The 21,252-nt window shown below is 34.1% G+C and overlaps 1 protein-coding gene across 5 annotated transcripts in view; it reads right to left on the bottom strand.

Moving 5' to 3' along the window:
• The window catches only part of sns (sticks and stones), a 286,545-nt gene that overhangs the window by 162,862 nt on the left and 102,431 nt on the right, over window positions 1–21,252 (bottom strand). For 2 of the 5 annotated variants that reach the window (XM_064355594.1, XM_064355589.1), the window contains exon 1: window positions 20,561–20,954. The exons of 2 other annotated variants lie outside the window; for them this stretch is intronic. The gene's annotated coding sequence lies outside the window, so the exon portion shown is untranslated. Of the gene's footprint in view, window positions 1–20,560; window positions 20,955–21,252 lie in introns of those variants that run through there. One more of the 5 variants, XM_015977663.2, reaches the window with a different exon arrangement.

The raw sequence follows: 21,252 nt of genomic DNA on the forward strand, positions 1-21,252 counted from the left end.
AGGAAAATCCGATGCAACGGCAGCCAGCAATACCCCGTCTGAATATCTTATCGAGAGCAAGGAGCGAAGGGTTGATACACTCAGCATTATGACACCTACATGTCTAAAGCCTACTCATCGCGTTTGCTATTATACACAAATTGTAAACTCTACGCTCTGGTGGAACTTCAAACGGTGTTTCATGAAACACCTCCGTCTCTGCGCTCTTCAAATCAACTCCCCGAAGCTCCACATATGTTTTAATAGCATTTCTCTTTATGCCAGCTCCCATACAAGTACAAAACACTGGCATCTTTTGTGAATTATTGAAAAAATAAAAGTCAGAGAACAACAACAGCGTATTAAAACCACATCAATGAGATTTTGCAATTCCGATACAAAAGTAAATGAAAAATCGATTATAAGAATCTCTGCTCAATTCATTTCACTTCCTCTAGTTAGTTTCTTTAGTAATTCGGCCTTGTCTGTGGCTCCTGAAAGGAACTACTTTCTGATTCCTCCAATACCAATGAAATGAAACTAATACAATGTAATAATCATGCTGCTTTTGTTAAGTCTGAGGCCAACACACTTCAAACAATGCACCTAATTAAAACTATTATTACTATTAGAGATAAAACTTAATTATAACATTATTTGTTTAGCTACATGAAATTGAATCAATATGTGAACAATTTTTGTTAATACATCGAACCGCAAATTTTTTACGTCTAAATAACTGTTCATAATTACTATTTCTGATTTTTTTTGGTATTTCTAAATGTTGAAAGTCACACCTTTATTAATTGCCGATTTTATATCTACGATATTTGTACAGTATAGAAATTTTAACTGAAATAAAATTCGTAATTTGTTATTGTTTTTTCGTACTCATATTTTTGTTGGTTATCTGCTGCGATCTGGGCCCCAAATTGCTGAAGAATAATAACTAAGGTAAAAATAAAATTGCTTTTGACAGAAACTCTAATACTACACATTTTTCAACTGCATTTCAGAAAATATTAGTTGTGATTCAGATTAGGAAACTAATTCTAATTCAGACTATGTCATTTGTAATGTAGATATAAAATTTTAAATATTTTAGGATAAAACTTAGAAGATACTACTGAATTTCGGAGCTATATGTTCTTGATTATCCTTAGGTTTCTTTGCTTAGCTTTCGCAAAATAATGACTGAATATTTTCTTTTTTCTTTTAAACACAGTTAAAAAAAGTAAAATATCAGTAGTACAATTTCTGGATTACAAGAATTTTTTTTTAATTACTGTTGAAAAAGGTTTACGAAAATTGTGGAAAAACATTGCTAAATTTTGTCTAAAACCAAAATTTTTAGCTCAAAAAGAGCATTTTCGACCAAATTCAGTGGCGAAAGGGGCAAAATAATTTTATTTTTAAACCTACTCAGAAAATATTAAGTCAGGAAAAAATTTGCGCGGAAAAACTTACTTTCTAAGTGGTATTTTTATAATACATGCTTAATAAAAGTTCGAAAAATGCAAAAATTGCTCTATTTTGTCTGACAAAATTTCTTTAAACTATCGCGTTTTTTGTTGAGAAATGTACGGAAAAGTCTAAAAATTGTAAGTCTGTACCTAATGCAATTTTCAAATCAGTTTTTTTTCGAAATCCGGAGCGAAATCCTATTCATTTAAAAGAAAACAGGCGTTATTTTAAAAACTCAATTCTGATTGGATTGATTCCTCAGTGTGAAAAAAATCATCAAAAAATATAGACCGCTTTTAATAATACACTTACTAAATCTACAGTGTATTTCACGTCTAGTAATGAGCCTGATGTGAATAAAAAAAACATAAATACTTGCAGGAGTAATGTAGATAATAGTTTTTAGACTTAAAAGGCATGAAAAATATTTATCAATCGTTTAAATGTTTATTCAACTATCTACACAAGCTTAAATTTTCAGCCAAAACGACCTCTTAAAAAAATGCTGAGTTCATTGGTGGTTGCTCTTGATTTCCTTTGACTAATATGAGAATTTTAACCAATTATTCTCACTGTAATTTTATTTTGAGGACCTGTGGCTGTTCTTGCTTTTGATTTTTTCAATGATGGTCAGATTTCGCTTAAGTCTTTGAAAAATTGTTTCAGCAAGAGCTCTCCCATGTGAAACATTGATCCCCAATATATTTTTAAATCATGTAATATGTAAAATAACCACGTTACCTTTGCAAATGTATTTTGGGTTGCATTTTCAATGCCGCCAGGCTCATCATCACCAATGAAACACTGTATAAAAATTACAGGTTTAGTAGTTTTAAAGTGTAATAAACAGAAAAAAATGAAGGTACATCTTGCTTTATAGCAATTTGTTCAAGAAACCTGTTTTGACAGCATGAAAAATTGTAGTATATAGAACTTTAAGATACCGTACACGGAAGGTCATACTCGTATGATTTATCAATAACAAAACGACCTGTCAGAAAATAACTTTAAACTTGCGAACTTTGATTTTGTGTGTGGCTTTTGAACTTTTGGGGAAAAACTTGGAAGTAAAGACAAGCCAATGCATGAAATATTAACGCAATTTCGCAGTAAAACTTAAAATTTGATACAAAACCGTTGCTGAAAATCAGTTGGAGCCATAAAGTTGAGTTCTTCCGCGACACCCAGTCGTCTGCAGATATCGAGTATATAACTCAATAGGCGACGGTGGAACTCTCTAATGCCATCAAGCCAGGCCCGTAATACGGTTTGCAATTATCTCAGGAAATTGAGAATCTTATCTGCTTCATTATGGCAGAGACATTATTCAAAATACGCGGCCGACCGTAGGAAAGGAGCTGCGCAACCGATAATGACGCTAAATTGCCGGGCCAGACAATATGCGAAATGCGACATTCACTCGAACATTCTCAACGATGCAATTAAAATACTCTAATGAAATATTGGAGATAATGGCAATAATCGCACGAGAAACCGATTCCAGGTCAAATGAAAAATTTCCAAAGTCGTTGTCTACATCCATTAACCCTGCCAAATTAATTCCAAGCGAAAATCGCTAAATTGGAGGCATTGCCCTCATGCACGACGAAACTTTTTATCAACACTAATATTCGACGTTACAAGATTTCATTTTTTAAAAAGCCTGCTCGCAAAATGAATGCGGCTGGAAAATTGCACGCCCTCAGCATTACATTCAAAAAGTAAATACTAAGAAGCAATTACTTTTTTTAAATTACATTATATATTAACACACGCTTGCCTTCACAAAATGTATTATCCTGTTTTCCCTTATTTTGGAAATCTTTGTTACGTAAATATTTGACGAGACCACGGATTAAAAAATTTGAGCTCGGCTTCAACACACCGAAAGGAATAACACAAAGTGGAATTTCTAATTATCTCATGAAACATCATTACATGGCATAAAGTCGCCCAACAAAAGGGCTGTTTCGTAAAATATTTACAAATTTAGGCCAAACGTAGCTAATCGTAAAATCATGTTCTGTGCGTGGAAGAAAACTGTTCGACTTTGATTTTACCAAGTTTTTGTCCGCCAACGAGCTCATCGCTCGTACTGGACAATAGTGGTCTAAATTGTTTCTTCTTGTTCGATTTAGTTTCTTTATTACGGACGATCAACGTTTATTGGCATTCTCTGTTTGTCGCACAAATAATTATTGTAGGAGATTGCTTCACATCACTCCCAAGGGAAACAAACCATTTGAAAGAAAACGAAATACTGATTTACATTTATATACGAAAAAGACAAGTTCAAGTTAAGGGTTTGGAGTAAGTCGAGGCAAAAATCTCTTGTAATAGAAGTAGAGAGAAAAGCTAGGCGTTGTAGGTTTCAGGAGCGCTTCTTGCAAACACGCGGGTGCTTGCCTTGCACTGAGCCTTTGTTATTGGCATTCCTTTTTTCAATCAGTGCTTTAGACGTCTGATAACCTGTGATGGCCGCTCGAGAGGCGATCCTCTCCCGCTGGGTGTTGTCGATATTGCAAAGAATTGATACCAGGGATTTACAATGTTTTGCTTTCAGATTTGAACTAAACGCGAATTTGTGGCTCTTTAGGTCTCGATAGCGCTTTATAAGCTTATAAATTTACGATCCAAGACGATAAGAGTTCACGAGAGGAGTCGGAAAAAATCCTCCAAGAAATTAGATTTTTCACTGATGCTACACGACTTTTTATTAAATCGATCGATTCTCCATAAAGTTCGCTGGAAGGAAATTGGTGAAAAGTGGTCAACGGCAAAAAATATCAAGTGTTTAACGAGCCATATTTCGAGCCAAAGCTGTAAAAGTTGACGATTACTCCCAGTTATAGTTATTGGTAGTTTGCGCGAGAAGTTGATAACAAAAGTTTGGGCAGAAACTATTTTATCTCGAATCGGAGTGAGACGATACTAGAACCTTGTTTGTGTAATTAATGCACAATATGCTCGAAATTATTTGCACCAAGGAAATAGGAAAACATAATTAAATAAATGGGATCGGTTATTCATGAATTCTCGGTACAATGGCAAGGTTTTCCCCGTGCTATTAGGGATAGCAATCAGACTCCGCCACTAGACTCAGAATAGACAATAATTTAACACTGCAAACAAACGTAAGTTTGTCAATGTTTGCCAGGTCGACTTACTACAACAAGCATAATTAATCTTAACTATGACTGACAAAGATTTAGGTCGTCTTATTGTGTACACTTAGTGTCTTGCTGATTTACCGATGATATCGGCGAGACAATGCACTCGCTAACTATAATGTCAATCATGATGCATTGGCACTGCTCCACTTCTAACGACGTGTCCATCACTCAATTTTAAAACAGGCCATTAAAGCTCGTTAGCTGCATTAACATAATATCGCAAAATCAAACGAGTTATAATTTATGACAGAGTTTAATTATTTATTCTTGAAAATCGTCTAAAGACAAGCACATGTACCTAACTCCAGTGAAAAGTTCAGAATGAAGGGCATTTCCCGACTTTTATGTAATTTTGCTGCAAACTGCTATTATGCAGATTTAAACTAAAAAGTTGCCGCAAACTTGCATTGTGTCAGATGCAGGAAATAGCACATAAAAAGCTTTCTATTGATATGACTGCACAGGTAACAAAGCTGAAAGTTTAAGGCGATTTTATCAACCGCTCCCGATGCATATATCGCAACAGTTTGTTGGTTCCTAATACCCGGCTGAATGTTCTCCCAATTTATCAGAATTTCCAATATCGCAGCAGGAAAAAGCAACACAAGTTTCAGACGGAAAATTGCTAAATTTCTCGGAGTGAAGCTGCACTGCGCCTTAAAAAATTAGTGATTATGAAGTTAGCAAGTTTATAAACCTCTTATATCGCTCCGTAAAGTTGACTGGAAGAATAAACTCGTATTTTATTTAGCAGCGACTTCCGGCTTAAAACTTGAACACTCTTCAATCCTTTGTCTCGAACGTTATTGCGCTGAATTAATAGGTCTTTTGACAAACCTCAGATCAAAACGCAAACTGCTAAGCCTCAATCGTGTAATGCAAGCTCTTAGCTCCTTGTCAATAGTCAAATCGGGTTACCGCAAGCTGGCACCACAGTGCTTTTTTGAAAAAAGTCTCATATGTGTGGCATAGACGTGACAAAATCCAAGTAGTTTAAAGCGAATCCTCTGGTTATGATATCAAAGTGGAACAGAAGCAAAGATTTCACGTTTCTAGAACTGCAGGGAATAAAAAATGTCAAGGGAAATATATTGGTGCTCTTGGTCTGTCTCACTGACTCCTGAAGAACAGGCGACCTTTTACGACCATGTCAAATGGAAAACTGTTAAACAGACGTGCGATATTGGTTTGCCAATACCTGTCACAATTTAAATGAACAACCGCTCCGCCAAGATTGAAACAAATCTTTGCTACGGCGGCTCAGAACATTAGATATATTATTGCGGGCTTTATTGGAAACAATTCTTTTTATCATCCCGCCTTCTCCAAAATCCCTCAAGCACAATCATATTTTTTAATCCACTTGACATGGATAGAAAGCATGACTACGAAAAAATAACTAGGTTTTTTTAGTTAAACGGTTAAATCTTATTCGGAAATAAAATTAACTAGGCGCCCTCTGGTGATGACTTTTAAACTATGTCGAAAACAGTAAAGAAATTTTCGTAATGCCACATTTAACTGACATTTAATGAATTGTTCAACAATTTTGCGTGTATAGTGTTAATTACTTACAATAGAAAGAATTAATTTAAAAGTACGTGGTGGTAAATACTAGCGTTGACTTTGGTTCTGTAGTTTTTCGTGGTATAAAGTGTTTATTGTTGGAACTTGAAAGTGGATAAAAAGTGAAAAATATTTAAATTTTGATTACAAAGTGTTATCAAACAGTTGTCTAATTAAAGATTAGAAGTAATGGATCACAGCGAACACAAAGTTTGGCTCAAGAAACCAATAAATTAGTGAAAGTGTTATGAATTTTAGGATAGAATTTTCCACTGAAAAAAATCATGAAATGCTGCGGTAAATCTACAAAACTACAATAAAGATTAACATCTGCTGATACATTTAAACGTAAATTATGCCAAAAGGTAGGCTTTTCAATGTCTTTGTAATAATTTTCCAATAAATAAAGTGAACCAAACAGTCATTCGTTATTCGTGTTTTCCTCGTCATCTCTCATTTGTCAACATAAGTTTCTTGCATCAAAGATGCAATAATCATTCCGCATAGGCAATGTAATAATTGTGAAGTCTCAAAATTTGTCTAACGCTCAAAATATCCGAATAAACATTTTCCCGTCATTTATGGTTACTGTTTTCGACCTAGCTCAGTGGCGCCCCCAACGGTAATTTTACTTCCGAATAACATTTTAAAGCTTATTCAGTTGGATTTAAGGTGGATTTTACAATCGTCAGATAGACCAGATATTCGTAGTATAATTACTATGGTTACAATTGTTACAATGTATTTTTCAAAAATTTTTTTTTATTGTAAAATCCACCCTTAATGTAAACAGGTTGCACTTTATGCGTGGTTCATCTAAAGCATTATTTTTTAACTTGCTTTGTTGTCTGTCTGTTTCATATTTTTGGAACAAAATTTGAGAGAGTTCCCGTTGTCTCAATGAATTGAAATTTTGCATACTTACTTAATCAGCGTGACAATGCAATTCTATGTAGTTAAATACCCCCTAAAAGGGTTAATGGGGTTTTAAAGTATTAGGTTACGTTTACAAATGAGTTTTCGATGCGTTCGTACCGTAACTTATACCAACATTAACGGTATGTTGTCTTTGGGAAATATATTAATACCTAATCGTTTTTATTACGTTTCGTTACAAACAATTGTCGCATTTTTTTTTAAATTCATGTATCTTGGACTATAGAGCATAGACACAGAACAGAGATTATCACATACCACTAAACAAGTTTGCACAAATAAGCAAAATAATGGTGTTACAATAATACGGCAAAATTAAATTTCAGAGAAAAAGACGTTTAGAATAAGTAGACTACAAAGCAATAAATAAAAGTTTTTTTCTAAAAAAATATTTTTTATTTTTTTTTATTCTACAGCATGAAATTAATCATCGTTCAGTGTCACCAAAATTAATTAGGGAATGTAACCTAATGTAAAACATTTTATTTGATGTTTGTTTTATGTATGTTGGGGTAAAATTTGATGTGCTCATTAATAAAGTAACCAGAGCCGTTCCCAATTGGCCGAATTGATGCATAGAGTCAATTTGTGCGTCCTTAAGTCGGTTAATAACTCATTACCGAGGTAATGGCAGTAAATAATCGTCTTGACAATAAGCATATGGGTGGTTCCCCATCAATCGGTGTCCGTATTGGAGAATTCGCCCTGGCCAGGTCAGCATATTCTGGGGTCATCGGGCAATATATCAATCATTAGCCAAATTGATTATTAAATGCAGTGGTCGGACACTGAATGCGTAATTAGGTATATTAATATTATTCAGTCGACGCGTACATAACACGATTGATCATTGTCGATAATGATTTACTAGTTACAGACGCATTTACCGACAAATTCCCTAAGTTAGTTATGAGAATCTTTATGGAGCCAGGATGGGGGAGAAACTACGCTCAATAGAGTTATTGTTGACATAATTAATACGCAAAGTGCAAACAATCATATCTAGGTTTAACATCTCTATTTTCTTTTGTGACAGTAAATAGTCAAGTTTGTGGCGGGTTATTATTCCAACTTTTAATTGAGTGCCCATAAAATTCTTTTTCAAGTTTTTTCTTATGAAAGCGATATATCCTCCTTTTTTATCTTACATCTCCTCTGCACACTTACTTTTAATTTGTTTGCTCTGCCTTCTAGTTTACGAACTACCCTCGAGGAAAGCAACTTTTATTGTAAGTGTAAATAACTCTATCAATTTATTTCGCTGGCACAATTTTCACTATCGTATTATTAGCTGAAAGCTTCCCTTTTTACCCGCAAAGAAATCCATCTTTTTATCCCCACAAGTTATAAAATTTGTCATTAAAACTTAAGTAATAATGTAAGAGGAAGACTAAAAATGTTTCAGCTCGATAAAACTACTTCTGCGAAAATGCAATTGTAGGAGAACGGAGAAAAAGCTTTTCCACTTTAACAGCCGCAAACACGGCACTGAATCACACAAATGTGGAAAAGATTGACAAGCTTATCACAATCGCCCGAAATGACCAGAATTGCCAGAAAGGAAGAGAACTAAATGCGAGCTACAGTTTTTTTAATAGCAGAATTTGCAATTTTGTAATCCAAATTCTGGTTCGATAACCTTTTTGAATTTCTTTTAACAAACTTCTGAAATGGAATTTTCAAAGCGTAAAATTCGGAAAAAACTTCTTTAATATTTATGTATAAATACGGATTACGTATTCCAAAGTGTATTGTCACGTCAGTCATACGAAATCTTGAATTTAAATATCTGAGAAAGTTGGGGTATGGATATGTCAGCTGCAGTGCATCGAGTAGTTTGTGTTGACTTTTCTAATAATAAAAATTGGAATTAACATTTTCTTGACGCAAAATTGCTGCAAAAGGCCGTTTCGTTTTTCAGGCAATTATATCACAAAGTGATTAAGCACCTTTCATTCCGAAAACAGGCCACGGACATAATCCATCTATTCAAAATCTAAAATATGGAAATTTTCACGATTAAAATTCACCCACACCGTTGGTTAAAAAATTGAAAATTAGGGTCGGCGCTGGATAGCAAGGGCCGTACTTCGTTATCCACGGTTCCTCTGGCACGACACATCGATGTGGGACACTCAATGATGAACGATCTGTATAGGGTGAAGTCAACGGCAAACATGGATTAGCCGGCCGAGGAAATTAGTCTGCTTCATTTCACGGAAAATGTATGTTATATCACTTTTAACGTACCTATTAGGACCTGTGAAGTATTGCCGATTGGTTGACTAACCATGGAAAAACACCCTCTTTGATTTATGGACCGGCAAAGTTACCGAAATCAATTTAGTGTTTTTTGGTACAATTGGCTTTGCTCTCGACAAACAATTCATTAAGAATATATTACTGAAAATTGTTTTTTTTTCTAATGAAACGCTGGAGGTATGTATTTATTTATACCTAAATTAATCCCGAGGTGCTTATTTTAAAGCAACTGTTGTTTTTTGAATTTTCCAATGTGGGTTTAATCCGCATTTAATCCTCAGACCAGAGGAATAATTTTTACATTAAAACTTCTCCGGTGAAAAATGTTTACATTTTATTAATGCGTTTATTTGTTCTTCCAACTTTCTTATTGCACCACATTCTTCTTATTTCGTTAAAAGGAAATACCCACTGCTGGTGTCAAGATAAAATCAAGGTGCAAAGATAACGAACAAACATGAAAAGTAAAAGTAAAATTTAATTTTTGTAATTGTTTGGTAAAAGCACTAAATTTTATGCCAAAACCTAATATAAATTACGTCGCAAAGCTTTGCGGGAGAAAAAGAGCTTTGTGTACAATGTGTTTTTAAATGATTGTCATCTAGTCATCTGTGAATTTCCCATGTAAAATCAGAAATGCCGCTTTATAGAATTAATGGCAGGCATTTAGACACCGACAATTCGGAAATAAGCTTTGACAATAAAAGTGTTTTCTTGCACAGTGTAGCATTATAACGAAATTTTTAAAATTAATTGATTGACAATTTGTGAATTTCACAACTGACAGTCTTGACATTTATTGACAGAGAATTCAACTGAGCAGAGCGGCACCATTTTATTACATGTAAACCAATTTCAAAGTTAACTAGATAAGAATCATTTAGAAACACATTGTATTTTTGATAACGTAAATACAATTGTGTGATTCAATCTGTTCAATGCTCTGATGATAGAAAACGTTTTAATTTTTTAATTCCATCGTTTCAAGTCAGTTTTCTTGGATGGTATAAAAATACGATTTGAAAATTGCCCCTAGTTTTGAAAAGATGTGAGGCACGTAATGGTCAATAAATATTTCACGCTACATAGTTCAGAATTTTGGTGTAAAGCACGTCGTCCACGTTGGCATCATATAAACAAAATGCCCCCAAATTGGTGATGGTATGTGATGCGGCATGGATGCATTTTATACACAAAGTGTGATTTGTAATAAAATTTACGACTGAACGGGGTTTTATTTATTGTTTTTCGAATTAGCCGTAAAATAAATAACATTGGCAAAATTTTATAGTTTTCTGCACAAGTGATCCAAAATCCACTCAATAAAGCACATATCGAAAAAATGTTAAATCATTCGCATTAAACCATAAATCATTTCATTCATCAAGCGGAAAAAATGGCATGTCCGTCGATAGAAGCCGACTTCACATCCTCTGTCATCCGTCTCTGTCGACGACGTTTTGTGTGCGGACAAAGTTTTTGTTTTATAGTTTTGTTTTTATAGTTTTCGAATCAACACAAGTTTGTCGAGCGATCAAATTTCCCGGAGACCGAAACGGCCAATAGATCGCCGAACTAAATTCCTAATAATGTAGTGATATACCTGCTGTTTTTTCAGCACCGTTCGCTTGAACAAAGAGTATCCGTCTATCGGCAGGATAATGGGAGACAAATGGCATTTGCAGGGCTCGTTGTGTCCTCCCAAACATGACAGCTTGTCGTTCGACTGGGCCTTACAAACGATTTAACGATTACAATAACTGATTAAGCCCATTTTAAAACCACCAGACTAGATATGATTTGCGTTTGTTCATGCTCACACATTTGCATATCATTTGTGACGCGATGGAGACTTGTCATATTTAATCAACTTAATTACTGGATATTAGTGTTTCATTTGCGATCAGCTGTACACGTTTTGGACATTAATGGTTTGTATCAATTGTCCGGCACACAAAACCTAACTGTGATAACGGCGAATAGAATCCGTGATTGACGAGCAACCAGCTTTCAAATGTCTATACAATATTACGCATTTCCGAAACGCCTCCGCAGTTATTTCACCATAATACGCCCTCAAGGGACAGCCAAGCAAAAATCTAAGTCACTGTTAGTTGTCCCTTAGCAGAACAATGAATTTCCTTTCTGATCTCTTCACTATTAGTTTATAAATTTTGGTTTCCAATTAAACACAAATTCATAAAAAAACATAAAGATTTTTGACTTAATGTGGTACATTTTTGAGTTTTGTGAGAGTTTTTGCTGAAAAACTTGCGAAATGTTTGAGTTTCAACACAAATTAATTGCGAGAATCAATGTTTAACAAAAACAAATTGATCCACAATTTATCCACGATTTTTTAAACCAAGTATAATAGGAAACTTGAGGTTTTCTTAGAAAACAGTGAAATTCCAAATGGTTTGGCCGACATTTACAAAATAATCAAACAACAGTTTTTCGCTCAATTTTAATCGCCTGCTGATTGGCCTGTTTTACAGTTGGGAGTGCAATACCCCTCCCATATCCAATGACAAACGCTTGAATCGTCTTGCAATTTTTTGTGCACCAGATAAGCAAGTAGGAGGTGATTATTATATTTTTATTGGTCAATCGCTCGTTCCTGGGACAGTGGGCTGGTTTTTCTCAAAGAATTGGATTTCATTTTAGTTCGACTTAGTTTTTGAAAGAATGTGTTTTTTTACGAAAACATACTTTTATTAAATTTATCACACAAGAAGTTTAGAAAAGTAAGACTTTCACACAACTAATAAATTAAAATCGACACTTTCGTTTGAAAAAAAAAAACAATTAACAATTGGCGAACACTGCAATTTTGACACTTCTATACATAAATTATGTTTTATTCCAAAATCAAGGCTAATACAAAAATTGTTTAAAATTGAAAAATAATTTAATAAATAAGTTCAAGAAGTTCAAACACTGACCACTGAACTTTAACGCTGAGAAATTAAAAACACAAAAAATTATGAGAAAAATAAAATTCTGAAAAATTAAGCGACTGAATAATCTATAGAACTGGAAAAGAGAAATATTCTTAAATTGAAGCATGAGATTCTGAATAAAAAACCAATACATTAAGAGACTAAAAAGCTAAAAAACTTAAAAACTGGAACACAAAAATAACTAAAAAACAGTTTAACTAAAAAAAAGTTTGGAATACTGTAGATCTAAGTGACTGAAAGAATGATAAATAAAAAACTATGAAATGCAAAAGAAGAAAATGAATAAGATAAATAAGAAAAACTGAAAAACTGAGGAAATGAACAATACGAAATACTATGGGAAAATTAAGAAACTAAAGAGCTGAAATATTGGAAGCCTGAGAAACAAAAGTTTTTAGATTTAAAATAAAATAATAACTATGAAATTGAAGAATTTGATGTAATTATTTTAAACTAAATACTGGAAAAAAATGAAAAAAATCTTAGTTTAAATTAGGAAGGTTAAACACAACTGTAGGATGTTTAAAAAGTTATTAAGAATATAATTCAATTTAGGAATTCAGAAAAAGTAAAAAGAGTGTCTAATATTTCCATTTCTGTTAAAACAAATTTATTTAGAGTTTTAAGAAAATGCCTTTTCCAAAAATTCAGTCTCTAGTTATAAGAAAAAAGTCCCCTAAATGTTCGTTATAGCCGAGTACGGAAAACTATCCTGAAATATTTTCATTTTATTCTGGAATTAGATTTTCGGTGACTCTTGCCTTCTTGCGGATGCCAAAACTAAGGAAAATAAATCTAACTTTCGAGCGCAGTTTGGTCTCAGACGTAGTTAAGATGGCGACAATAATTACGATTGCAATCAGAACGGCGACAGTAATATACAAAGACGTCAGATCGCTGCTTGCATATAATTGATATACTGCTTTATATCAGATTGGGTCATGTTTAATCGCACTGTGAAGCGTGCATTAGATTGTAATTATTAACTCCGAATTGCAGCTCCTTGAAAACTCCTATTGGACAGGTTGGGCATATCAAATTTCCTCTCCAACAGAGTGATCAAATCGCATTCACTAGACCTTACACAAATGATTAATCGGACTACAAAGCCCACAAATTTACAATTCGTAAATCGCAAAAAATAGTGGAAAATTATTTAATTAAAAACACACCCTTTCTCCTGTTTCTGAAATGAAATTGCTCCAGCTTTTTGTGATGAATTTATTTTTTACAATTGTAACTGGACTATAATGGATGTCATGCCGAATAAAGAAGGTACCCCAAGTTTGGTCGCGTGGCAGGAATGGATGATTTGCTACCGAAGTTCAATTGAGTGAATTGAGAGCTTCTTTCGACTAGCCTTCGGCTGAAGGGAACAATAACGTGACAGCATGCATACGAATAAAACTCCCTGTCTCTTGTTTAATTATTTCCAGAACACTGTATTTATTTATAATTATTTTTGACACTGAACAAAGCATCAAATTTATGCATGGATGGGATAGTTATTTACAAACACAGCCACCACACATAATGTACAAATTTCAAGCGAGGGTAAGTTAATTTGATATTTCGTTAATTAAACCCTTTCTAGCAAACTGTAAAACCAACCCTAATGTATTAATAATTTAAAAATTAGTTTCCGAATCCGAAATCAGATTTAGTCCTAAGTAGGCAAGTTCAGGTCAGAAGTTAGTCTGTTGTGTAAGACAGCTTTAATTATTTAAGTTGTGCGAATATGCGTAAATATTGTGTGTTCCTCATTAAGGCACTAAAGTTGGCAGCTAAGGTTTGCTCTGCTTCTCTCGAGAGAACTTAAATTACTTCAAGAATACTCCTTTTCTTAGCTCGAGATAGCGTACTTGTTATAATTCGCAGTATGGACGCTTTGTTAAAACCATCCCAATATCCATTAAAGTTGTAATGAATAATGTTTGTGTGCTACTTTCAGTAAACAAATAAAGTGGCTGATTAATTTCGTCCTTTCGAATTTGTATCCTCATTTGCTGCACGAGCTACTCGGCAAAATAAATGATACAATTTAATTAGAATTTAATTTGAAAATTTGAATCCAAGCAAAACTGGTGTGGGCTGTTTATCCCCAGTGTACAAGTACGTTTCGGATATCATTCTTCCTCGTTATCGATGGAAGCTCCAAGTTTAAAAGTAATTAAAATTCTTAAATTACAAGAGCGAGATTTGATTTATTCAGTTTATTTAATTAAATTTTTATTAAGCTCGTTCAAAAGAAACAACCGTGTGTAAAACGAATCGTTTTAACAACATTTCCAATTACCTACATCTCCCCGCACGAGTAAACAATAAGCAAAGTTCAGCTTTGCCAGTGTTTACTATTAATTAAATATTAATTCCTGTTCTCCGAGGTAGCGCTTAATATGCACCATAAAAAAGCCATCACTGTGGAGAAGTAAAGTTGCAAATTGGACGCAGGATTTGGAGATGTAGGATGAGTTGCGTAAATATTCCTAAGGCGAATCAAGGCGCCGATATAAATCAAAACTGTGCGGCCAGTTATGCGTGCTGAAGGGTCTAGCGCATTTAATAAATAATAAATACCGCATGAATTGCGTGAGAATTTTCACCTGTTTTAATAATGGAAACAAAACCGCCAGCGATCATTGTAATTATAATTGATAAGAGGTGCTGCATAAATCTCGGTTTGTTACTGCAGTGTGGTGCAGGAAATCGGCCTGGAACTTAAAAATAGCCAAAAATAAATTTCTCGCAAACATTCCCTAAATTCCCATTACATTGAGGTATTTGGGATGAACAAATTAGCTCTAACGTTCAGCACTGTACCTAATTGTGGCAAGGGGAGATGAAATCTCACCTTGAAAATACATACAAGAAGCAGGAAAGTTTCATGTGACATTTTCTCGATCATTAAAACTTTCGTGCTCTTCTGATTGCATCGTATATTCTGGACTTGACTTCCCTTATATTGTCTCGTTCAGAGTGCAATCAGGATTCGAAAACTTTGCAGATTAATTATTTAACTGCGCTCTTGCCGGTGCATACGTTAAAAATCAAGCCCGCGGTAATTTCTGTTCATAAGTGAAAAACAAATGGTATCATGTAAGAATTAAAAATTTCAAATTTTTACTACGAAAATACGTACTCAAGCCCAGGCTTTTGCAAAAACTAGCAGTCAATTTATTTAATGGCAGAAATATATGAAATATAAAGACAACAAAGAGGCTACTAAAATATAATGGGGACGTAGATATTTCCACCGAAGGAAGCTTTTAGCTCAAAATGAATAATATATGACTAAATCTATGGTTCGTTTATTTAATTTATGCGATCAGGTTTTTTAGTTTTACATTTAGGTTGCCTTACAGCCCGTCCTAAAATGTACTTGAATGGTGAAAAAATCAATTATAATTACGAGGTTTATAAATAGCCGGTAAAAGTTCTTTATTGTATCGAAAGTCCATTCACTTTTAGACAATAATTCATATTCAGCGAGTAATTGTTGAACAAGGATTGCAAGCCGTAGTAATTATTGGAATGAATAGGTCTGTTGCAGTGCTAATGTTTATTTCATCAGGTGAAGGTTAAAGTGTTCCTGTTTAATAAATATTTAGTTCCGGCTAGCAATCTAAATCAGCATGCATAAGGGTGATCAGAAAATTTGATAAAATTAAATGGTTTTTTCCGGCGTGCTTTTCAGCCAAGTGCCTTTAGAAATATGGTCGAGTGCTTGCAGGTGTGCAAAAATGAAATAAACTATTTGATGAATTAAATATTTCGTCGGTGGCCTTTAACCCTTTCAGCAATTGCGCGTAATTTCCCCAACTTTAAATATTTTAATTTAATGTGAAAAAGCGAGAAGCCCGGACTTGGGCACGGCCGAATCCGGCGCCTATGTCTACATAAAGTTGAATTTATACATTCGGGGTCTGAATCGATGCACGAATTAAAGTTGGCAACTTTGGCAACACAATGCCATTTCAATTTAAATGTTTTTTAAAAAATATGCGATTAAAAGGAAGTTGAGGAAATTACGTCCGCCGCGACTGCAACAGCCGTTTGTGTTTGTGTTACAGCTGAACTTATTTCCAAGTCAGTCGGAGCATGAGTGCCGATAATTCCGACCGAACTCGAGTTTTACTGGCGAACTTGACGGTTCACATCCAATAACAACAAACAACGTTATTTACATTGTAGCGACATTTACATCACAAAGTGGAATTAAAAAAAAAGAAAAACAACGACTAGCTCTATAAAATCAAATGAACGAGAGTTAATTTAGGGATATCCTCCTCGCTCTAGAGGTTAACACCAACATGTTACTCAATTCGCGGCGAACGGAATCGATTTGATTACCAACACCAGCTCACCGAATATCATCAACTGCAGATTCGCTGATAAAAATTTCACTTAATGGCGCTGCCTTATGAAAAATTTATTATTCCTAGGAACGCTACTTTGTTCTATTTTTGCGAATTTTAGAGCTGGAGATTATCGAGCAAATGTTCCAGAACCTCTTACAACTTCTTGCTTAAACGAATTAACGGACTGCATGTGCTAACAAGATAATGCACACTCTAACAAGTCGAATTTACTTTCTATATAACTTACACGGTTATATGTGGAACTGTAGATTGCCAGTAAAATCGCACATTTGCCGGCTTTATGTCGGTTACAGCACAAGCAGCCTTTTCCAGCTGAGGCTCCAAGAAACCACTTTTAATAAGTAACTTACAAATACACGTGTTTATACTTTTGCCTACAACACATTATTGTGGAGTTATAGAAAAAAGCTCTACCTAGAATAAGCCTAGCGACCTAAAGTAACCAGAAACAAAGTATATCTCTCATTTACTAGACATATATTGAATTATTATTAATTCCGAAGCTAGAAAGATACATTATGACAAACGGTAACTTTATTTTTTCTTGATAGCAATACTGCTCGTATTTCTGTACTAGGCCTAAAATCTTTTACCCCTTTCAGATACTTTCTCCATATCAACAAAAAATCAAAAATTAATCAAACATTTCATCCAAAAATTCCATTCACATTCCCTCGTGTAAAAATCGGTTTAAATGAAACACTGTGGCAAGAACAATAATTTTTGAAATCCTCATTCGCTTCAGTTTATAAACATTTTTGTAAGCCTTTTTTTGCTAATCGGTGAAAGATTAAAAAATTTTAAAACCAGAATAGTTCCGAAAATATAGCGAATCTCTAAATGGAATATTTAACAAAAAAAACTTTACTACAAAATATTGTTGATCGCAGCTTAAGTATCCTTTTGTCAGTGGTTAGGTTTAATTGCTCTGTAAATAGGTATAATTTCACTCTAATAAATTAGCTACCAAATAAATTATTGATATTTTAAGTGGAATAAGTTGAAAACTTATTTACTAAATAGCTAAATGCTAAAAGTGATATAAGACCGATGTATTTTGTGTTGCATTTTAGTTTTAAAAGAGTTTTCTTCTCTTACATGTACAATGTGTTTAAAAATGATTGTTCATCAAGTCGACTATGGAATTCAAATTCACTGTGCTATTATAGTTTCTGAGTACTGTCGTCTTCGTTAAATCTTTGAATTAGTTTTTAACTCACATTTTTGAATTTTTCGGCAAAATTGTTTACAGTATAAGGCCTTAATTTGTGTTCTATATTTCTATATTCTATATTTTTTTGATTCTTTTGTTTTAAGATTCAAAGCATTATTTTGACAGGTCTGTCACTTTGACGGCATTGACAATTTAAATTAAGCGGCACATTTCGTTCAAATTTCACAGGTGACTTGATGAACAGTTATTTTTGAACACATTGTATAAGTGACGTAAATGAATGAAATTCGCAAAATATATTCACTACATAATAATTTATTTTCAGTTACAATGTTTTAACTTTTTGCTACCGTATAATATTAAATTGTATTATGTCCAAACCATTAGGTGCACGTTTTCATTGTTCATTGTAGCATATTTTACGCAACTGCAGTTTGCCGTAATTACGGTATAAATGACATGTTCATTATTGTTATCTATAATAAATGTTTTAAAATATGGTGTAGAATTATTTTGAAACAAAGGCTCGCTAAAAGCTCTTAGTAATAGGATATTGTATGCGTTGCGACCAAATGGAACATAAAATTTAATCGAAACTGATGAATGCGCGTAAAAAATAGTTCAGTTCTCTTAAAAACTGAATTATAGCGAACATAATTTCGTCAGCTAGTACCTGTCCATTTTCCTGTAAAACTTTTAAATGAATTCGGAAACTGAGCCACCGACAATTCCCCCTTTTATTATGGTAGATAATAAAATTTCTTGGATCTATCGTGGCGAAATTTTATATTTCTCATTTCATCTCGGCTGAAGAGCCGAGATCATAGAACTGTAATGTCAAAGGCAGATCATCTAACGAAAAGCGTTTTCGCCACAAAGCTCAAATAACGCTCATGCTCATGAAAAAATGATAAGTTAAACCCTGCTTGATATTGACCATGTTGTTTGCAGTGCCCGGCTTTCCCGACCATAATTCTGAATTTATCTGATTTATAGTCGCTTATTAATGTTAACGAATTTAAAATACATATTTTTTAATTCAATCTCCGAAACAAATTGGTCCCTCACGCTTATGCAAATAAAGGATATTTGAATTCTTGTTTAAACACGGATTTCTGCTGGCTACTTGCTTTTGCCACTGGGGGCATGTTTTATCGGAATAATTTTTTACGGAATGATTTATATTTGTCATTACATCGTCGTTTACACATTTGCATTTTCATTTCGCTCAGCCTTTCCTTATAACATCAACATTACGCTGCAGTTTTTATGCTGTTAAAATGCAAATTTTATGTGTTAATAAGGGTTCTTTATTGTTGCTAGAACAAAGTCGCACCACTTGATAAAAAACCCATTTCAAACTTGCCACTCGCTAAATCGCTAAATGCCATCGATAATAGGCCAAGACCATTAATAATGTACGCGAGCAACTGATGCATGAAATTTTTAATCTAGTAGTGTAAAACTCAAACGCACTCATTTACTCATATTACTTGGTTTACAACAAAATCACTTGCATTAAAACAATGGAGATGTTGAAAACTAAGATTAAAATTTAAAATAATTAACAAAAACTTCACCAAATCAAATGAGAAACGTAACAATCTATAACTCCTTCCTTTAGGAATGTTCGCAAAAAGGTGAGTCTGCAATTTACTGAAGCGTTGAGATAATATCCCCTTTACATGCAATTCATTCAATAACTCATCCTTCGCTCGGTGCCACAGGATACACACTCAGTTGCATATCCTTTGAGCAGTCAAATAACTAAACAATATTAAAAAAAAGCTTTGTGATCTGTAAAACTTTGCTCTCAGAGGAGTAGTCCTTTTTTGAATTTATTGCCCATAATGAATGTAACTGTTGCAAGGCTAATGTAAATTCGTTTTAATTCTACGACATACGTTACAAAAATTACCGCCTACCTGTTGACTTTGCTAATTTAAGGGTCCAGTGACAATTTTTGGGCTCAGTGAACTTTAGCAATCGTGTGATTCTAACGATTTATCAAATATTACATTGGAACGAATTTAACGAAAAGAAATTACCGTGTATTATCTAAGGCTGTGTAATAACGTTTTCATGACTTACCAGATTTACGAGATTTGATTATGCATCAATCAATGTCATTTCGAAGGGAAAATATTTCCGAAAAATTATTAATAGAAGGAGCTTTTGTCAAGTCACGATTACACATGAACTTGGGGACTTTCAGAAACTGATACAATCTAAGTTTCCATTTTCTGGGCAAATATTTGGTTTATTCTCATCAAATAGATTTAACTTTTTCATCATTCCGCGCATGATTGTAAAAATAAAACCTGACAAGTAAACAAAAATTGAATAGAGAAATATAAAAACGCAAGTGTTGCGACGCGATATAAAAAATAAATAGAAGTTGTGCGGCTGCTATAACCCTATCTGTGCTGAAACGGAAGCGAGGCTGAAAAAATTTGGCAAATAAAATAATAATGAAATCTCTTTGAAACTGAATTCGGCCGGGAACGAAATCTATTGAAGATAATCAGAATCCAGTTTTATGTTTCTGTTTATGTTTCTATAACTAGATAAATAAAAATGAAGCGACATCTATCGCGTCGTGAGCTGATACATAATGCATCCTGAAAAGGACATTGGGGGGTGTTTGAACGAGAAGAGACATACCTATGAGACGAAGTCAAAGTAATCCTATAAGAGGAAAGAAAGCTCACATACATTCACTGAAAAAAGTCAGTCGCTAGAAGAACTTTAAACCTGGTTTCAGGCGTAATTTACAGAGATTAAACACTACAGTTACGGGAGATAAATCACTTATTACATAGAAGGATCTTCATCGAGTCTTTCTACAAAGCATGTCACGCTGATGTGGGGGGTGAATTGTCAGTTAGAACGGGTTTTAATCACGGCCTGACATGACCATCACTAGAAACACCTGCTAAATGTTAAAATTGGTGCGAGGGTGGGAAATTAAAAGTCCTGCATATCGGTCATATGGGGCGCGAATCGCTTTTTCTGTACTCTCTACGCTACCGATCCGCTCGTAAAATCTGGACTGGGGAGCAAAACAGAATTCGCGCAATGCTACTCGATTCTGCGACGGAGCAGACAGGGTGGGAGCAGAAAACCCTTAGGTGGGGATATCATTATTTTGCAGCATCTGATCTTTCCTGGCCCTGAATCTTACTTTTACTGAAAAATAGGGCCAATTTCTGGACATTTTCTTCACATTATGAGGACGAACAAATGCATCGAAAGCTCCAAAGTTAACAGGGTGGGTTTGCATTTACCGGCTTTTGCATCAAATTTATCTGAGCAAAAATACTTAACACATTGATACTTAATTAAAAGGGTTATTG

Source organism: Tribolium castaneum, chromosome 1 (assembly GCF_031307605.1).
Source record: "Tribolium castaneum strain GA2 chromosome 1, icTriCast1.1, whole genome shotgun sequence".
NCBI classification, from domain to species: domain Eukaryota; kingdom Metazoa; phylum Arthropoda; class Insecta; order Coleoptera; family Tenebrionidae; genus Tribolium; species Tribolium castaneum.